The sequence below is a fragment of the Moschus berezovskii genome, chromosome 9, assembly GCF_049115385.1.
Source record: "Moschus berezovskii isolate FMDL1 chromosome 9, NW_MosBer_1.0, whole genome shotgun sequence".
Taxonomy (NCBI): Eukaryota; Metazoa; Chordata; class Mammalia; order Artiodactyla; family Moschidae; genus Moschus; species Moschus berezovskii.
In genome coordinates, this window is record NC_142468.1 from 68,833,298 (window position 1) to 68,839,532 (window position 6,235).

A 6,235-nucleotide genomic window follows, 5' to 3' on the forward strand; every position below is an offset into this window, starting at 1 on the left:
TTGTTATTATCATAAGAAAAAGTTTTAAGTATTGGGAATCTGTCAACTTGATGATAGTGCATACAAGTTTCCTAAATTTCTAATTTTCATTTGAAAGCTCAAATTGTATCATTGGCAACAAATAGTATCAGTTGTTTTCCTCAGAGTTACAGGCTTACTTGGCTTGAATTTGAGAAAATATCGCCAAATAACCAAGTCCAATGACCATAGTTTATCTGTCAGTTATTTTTTTCAAGTGAAAGTGATGTTTCATGAAAAAAATGGCTAGTTTAGCTTAATCTCAATTGTGCAAGTACTTTTTTTGAGAGAACCATTCTATTTCTGTGTGCAATACAGTACTTTCTATTTAATTACAGAGAAAATTTAAAAGACATGTATTTAAAGGTTATGATTTAATAAAATTTAACAAATTTTATTGCTTCATTAAGGATATTCTTAAGTAAAACTGACTGTTTTTTTCTCTTCCTTCCTTCCCTTTCCTCCTTCCCTGACCACTACCAGAACAGTTCAGTTCCACTGCCTTGGTTTGATAAGATGCCAGACACTGTATGCAACATTGCTTTTGCGCCATCAGTGCAAATGTCAACACAGTTAAAAAGATAAATAATGTCTTAGTATTATTATTACGCAAATATTTTGACCTTGTGAAATACCTGAAATGGTTTCAAGAACTCCCAGGTATCTACAGACCACACACAGAATTGCTGAGTTGTACAATGAAGAGAAATCAAGAATGAAAGACCAGGAGACTGGGGATAGTTGCTCCAATAAAAAGTCACAATACCAGGCTTCCCAGGCGGCTCAGTGGTAAAGAATCCACCAGCCAAAGCAGGAGACACAGGTTGAATCCCTGATACTGGAAGATCCCACATGCTGTGGAGCAACTAAACCCATGCACAACTACTGAGCCTGTGCTTTAGAGCCTGGGAACTGCAACTACTGAGCCCACGGGCCTCAGCTGCAGAAGCCCACACTCTGAGAGCCTGTGCTCAGAGAGAAGCCCGCACATCACAATGAGAAAGTAGCCACTGCTCCACACGACTAGAGAAAAGCCTGCACGGCAACCAAGAGCCAGCACAGCCAAAATAAATAAATACAACTTAAATAAATAAATCAATAAAAGAATCAGAAATATCAATTGAAAAAATAAAAAGGCATAATACCTCATCTGGTTTCTAGACCTGACTCCATTTTCAGATCCAAAACCCTTTGACTGAAGGAGAGACTGGGTCCCAGGAGGAAGGCTTCTGTTATACTGTGGCAATACAGTAACGATTGTTCTGCTCCTTCCCCAAAGGGACCTATGGCCATTTACTTGGGTCACTGTACGGGGCGGGGGGGAAGTGGAACAGTCAAACATTTCAAGGTCATACGGCGTCTAAGTTGCTACTGATATTCTGGAGACCTGAACTGTCTTCAGGGCTGCCTGGTAGAGTAGCCCTACATAAAAATATGTGCAGGCCCACGGGCTGTAGCAAATGGCTTGATGAGTTGGTTAGAAGCCTAGAAAGAGAAACAATGGAAAACTGGGAACAAGAAGAAGCACGTGGCTATATCTATAGGAGTGGACACAAAGTATGAAGGCCCACACATTGTATGTTAATGGCCACTGGAGAGGACCCCCATGGAGGAGAGGCTAAATAGTCAAGTAGATATAATGATTTGGCTAGTTGACATTAGTCAATCTCTGTCACTGACCACTTGTGCTGGCCCAATGGGTACACGGATAAAGTGGCCATGTCGGCATAGATGGAGGCTACCCATAGGGTGTGGTGGCAGGGATAGGCCTAACAGAATGGGCTCCCATTCACCAAGGCTGACTTTTTATTGTTCCTGTCAAATCTCCAACCTGCCAGCATCTGACATCCAACCAGCTACTTGGTGATGAATTGACTACATTGTACCGGTTTTAATGTAGAAGGGTTGGTGATTTATCCTGACTTGAATCGGTATGTATTCTGGATCGTTTTCTCTTTCTTGCTAAAGGCCTCAAGTAGCACTGCTCTCTGAGAGCTTAAAGAGTGTTTGATTTCATAGGCATGGGATCTCACACAACATTACATCAGACCAAGAGTCCTACTTCACAGCAAAACAATGGGCACATAGTCACAGAAGCTTCTGGGCTTATCACATTCTTTGCTACCTATCTACTGGTGAAAAGAGCTGATAGAGTGAAGGAACAATAGTCTTTCAAAGGTGCAGCGGGAGCACCATTTTAGAGATGGTGGGACGGCATGCTCCAGGATGAAGTATGCACCCTGTTTAATAATTATAATATGGCCCAGCAGTAGGATACAGAAGCCTAATAAACATGGAGTTGAAGTTGGAGAAGCCCCACTCACCAAACTCCCAATGATACTTTGGAAGAATTTATGGTTCCTATTCCTACAGTTCTAGGATCTCTGGGTTTAGAGAATCTAGTTCCTAGAGGTAGAACATTTCCATGAGGGCACAGAAAAAGCTCATGAACTTTAAGTGTGTCTGCTTCCCGCCTTTTAGTTTCCTTGTATCAAGAGACCACCAGGCAGGAAAAAGGAGTCACTTCCTCCTGGTGGTACTTGACCCTGATCCTTGGGAAGAGAATGGCTGCTGCTCTATCATGGGGCCAGGGAAGGATATGTTTGGCACCCAGGCGATCCTCTAGGGTGTCTTTTGATACTCTTTTGCCCAATTTTGATAGGTTTGGCAGCATGGCTTGAAAAGGGCATGGTGATTAGGAGCTCAGACTCCTGAGCCAGGTGGGCCACTTAGATCATGAGAGATACCATCTGAAGGGAAAGAAAATCTAGAAGGGGTAATGGAGGGATGCTGAATATCAGCCTTATACCAAGACAAGCTTCAGTAGTGAGGACTTTAGTTCATTCTACTCGCCTCCCTGTAAGTTCCCCAGAGGAAACAACGCCAGAATTCTGGAGTGGCTCTTCCCAGGCAGAGGGTGCTTACATATGATGCAAATATTTCTGAGCTGTGCAAAGGGGAATACTGTCCGGTGGCTAGGGTGCACCACCCCGATCTTGCCTCTGGGACCAAGAAGCTCGTCCCCAAGTCGGTAGGAGTGTTGCTGCTGATGGCTCACAGCTGAGTCTCTCCCTAGGCATTTCCTTCAGCTGCCAAAGTGAGCTGTCTTTCCTGACTTTGTGAAGGATAATCCACCAGGTCAGTGTTGCAGGAGGGTGTTCAACCTCAATCGGGACCAACTCTGAAAGGTCCTCCCCACCTTCAGGCTCCCTGTGGAGGAGTCCTTGAATGTGACTGCATCCTTGATTGTTTTCTTCCTCTGCTCAATCTTGATTCCTTTACTCCCTCAGATATGTTGTTTCTGAGAGCACTAGATAACTAAATAACTCCCAATAAACTTCCTACAAGCAAATCTTCATTTCATAATATTTCATGAGAAACCTGATCTAAGACAGTCACCTAAACCACCTAAAAATTCCAATCTTTGGGACCAGGGGAACGAGTCTCATCCATCTGAAGGTGGACCTCACCATCATCTTTGCTATGGCTCCCTCCACCAGCCCTCACAGAGCGTCGGGTGCACCCTACATCCTGGCCATCTTCCACCAAATGTCCTTCAGCTTGCTTTCCCGCATGATAAAGCCACTGAGACTGAAGTTCCGGAGTACAGTCAATGTGGTCTGATGTGCCAAGAATGAGGATGGGATTGAGTCTTCCTTGGTTCTAGAGCCCTGGCTACACATTGGAACCAAGGCTGAAGCTCTTTAGAAATCCACACTCCTCACGTCCCCTTCCCCATCCACACATCCCAGGTCCTGATACAGAAGGTCTGGGTGCAGCAAGGAATAGGCAGTGTTTCCAAAGCTTCCCAGGCAATTCTGATTGATATCGAAATGGAGAGTCACTGGACTCAGTATTCCACTTTAATTCAGCAGCCTAAGAGTCTGTCCGCTTTTTTGGCAGCCTTTTCATTTGACTCATATGGAACTGGCTGTCAGCGAAAACCCTCAGTTTTATTCACACATGCTTCTGCTAAGCCGCTACTTCCCCACCCTGCCCTTGTACAGTCGGTGCCTTGGAGCCAAGCCCAGATCTCTCAGTTAAGCCCTGTTCATTTTACCTTGTGAGGCTCAGGCTATTGCTCCAGAAGGTTAGGATGTTTGGGGATCCTGAGTGTGTCTCTCAACACCTTCCCTGTCCTCACTGGCTTCCTGCTGCTTGCAAAGTTGAAGGGCTGGTTCACTGTGGCTTTGCCCGGGTCCTGATAAAAAGATGGACCAGGCTAGGACTAAGGATGGGAGCAATCAATCAGTTCTGAGGGCATTCCTAATGCACAAGTCACCATGCCTGCCTGGAGAAGAATGTGTCTAACTTATTTCCATCATACTTATGAAAACAGGTCCATTTCACAGACAGATAAACTGAGGCGAGAAAATGAGAAATGTGTCCAAGAACAGCCTGTGGGAGGAAGAGACAATCCTTTTCCTGCTGTCTTCAGCTCTCATCTCTAGGTTTGTCATCTTGCAGAGGAAAGTGACAACGTTGGCCCTTCTGAATGGAAAGATTTTTAGAGCTGGAATGAATCTTGGAAATGATCAAAAGTTTAAAGATCAGAGAGCTCAAGTAACTTGCCACGATCTCATAGCAAACCTTTTCTCCAGTTGAGACTGAAATCAACGTTTCTTGAGGATGGATCCAGGCTTCCCCTAGCTATATCTCCATGTAAGTTGGATCCAAAATGACACTTCAAAGGGAAACACACATGGGACTGCTTCTTTTCCACTTTGAAGTCCCAGATGGTTTCTTCTATGATTCTAGGAGGGATTGGCATGGGAGGACAGGCAACATCTTCCTCCTGGGTTTCTTCAGAGAACTCTTGATCATCTGCTTTCTTCCCTAAGGGATTAGAAGCTCAGCATCTGCTACCCAGCCTTGTCCCTGCCTCCATTCATACTCAGCTCTCAGCACGATTTTGGTGGCTGGGTCTGGACATACAGCCAGACTAATGGACAGCCCGTGGTCCTTACTCTCATGCCAGCCTCATCAGCTGTGGGGGCTGTGATGATGTGAAGGTGGTGGGAGGCTGGTGCTTGTCCACAATGTGAGCGCTTGTGCTTATGACGTCATGAGTACAGGCTGCTTGGGGGATGGTCTGCTTCAGGTCTACAACCAGGAGCACCCCTAACTCAATCTGCCCTGGGAAGGGTAGGATCATACCTTGGGATCAGCCCCTGATCCACACAAACTGCCGAGAAAGAATCCAGAGAACAAGTCAGTGAAGATGCTTATGGAAAGGATAGCAATATATACTGAGGAGAAAGTAATGAGAAACTGATTTTCTCCTGTCTGTGTCTGCTAGCAAGTAATAATATTAACAAGAACAAAAATAATGATAACTCTATTGTGCTCATGTGCAGGCCCTGTATTAAGTACTTCACATCCATTATATAATTTAATTCTTATGGAGTCCTGCGATCCCCATTTTACAGGTGAGAAAGCTGAGGCACAGGGAGGTTAGCTATCACAAGCCAAAGCAGCCAGTAGGTGACTGGGTTCATACAGCAGGGATCCTAGCCCTGCTCCCCATGCCTGACTAGGAAACTGATCTTCAAGGATGCAACATCTGAGCCATTTTTGTTTCAAAAGTAAGCTGGCCACTGGCCCAAGACTCACCACAGGCCTCCGGGCTCCTGAACCCCACTGCTTCATCAGGTAAGTCATGGCAGCAGGTGAGAAACCACCTAATCTGACTCTCTCGTTTGTCCGATAACTGGGCCACACAAAGACCTGAGTTCAACTTCCACCACTAAACTTCTCTGATGAACATGTTGAAAAACCAAAAAGCATGGGGTCCTCACACAGAGCTGCCAGGTGAGCAAGTGACCTCAGGACCTGCCTATGGGGCTCCAGGCCACCTGGATCTCCCTGGGAGATAGCACCCTGTTGCAGCCTTCTCATAGCCTTCTACCACCCAAAGCTCGACCATGCCAAATTCTCCAGTATACCCATCACCACCACTGACATAGACCCTCCAGAGACTTCCCTGAGGATCTGCCCGGCGCAGATTCCCAACCTTTCCCCAGCAGGCCCATGCTTTCTAGTACGTCCAGCAGGGGGCATCCTCACCCTTCCTCCTTCTGCCCTGGGGGTGAGATTGGGAGACAGCGTGAGGCACTCTACTCAGCTCAGCCCAGGAGTCAGTTTCCCAAACTGGGTATTCATGTGACCTCTCTGATTTTCTCTATATCCACTCTACCATTATTTACATAATATTTTT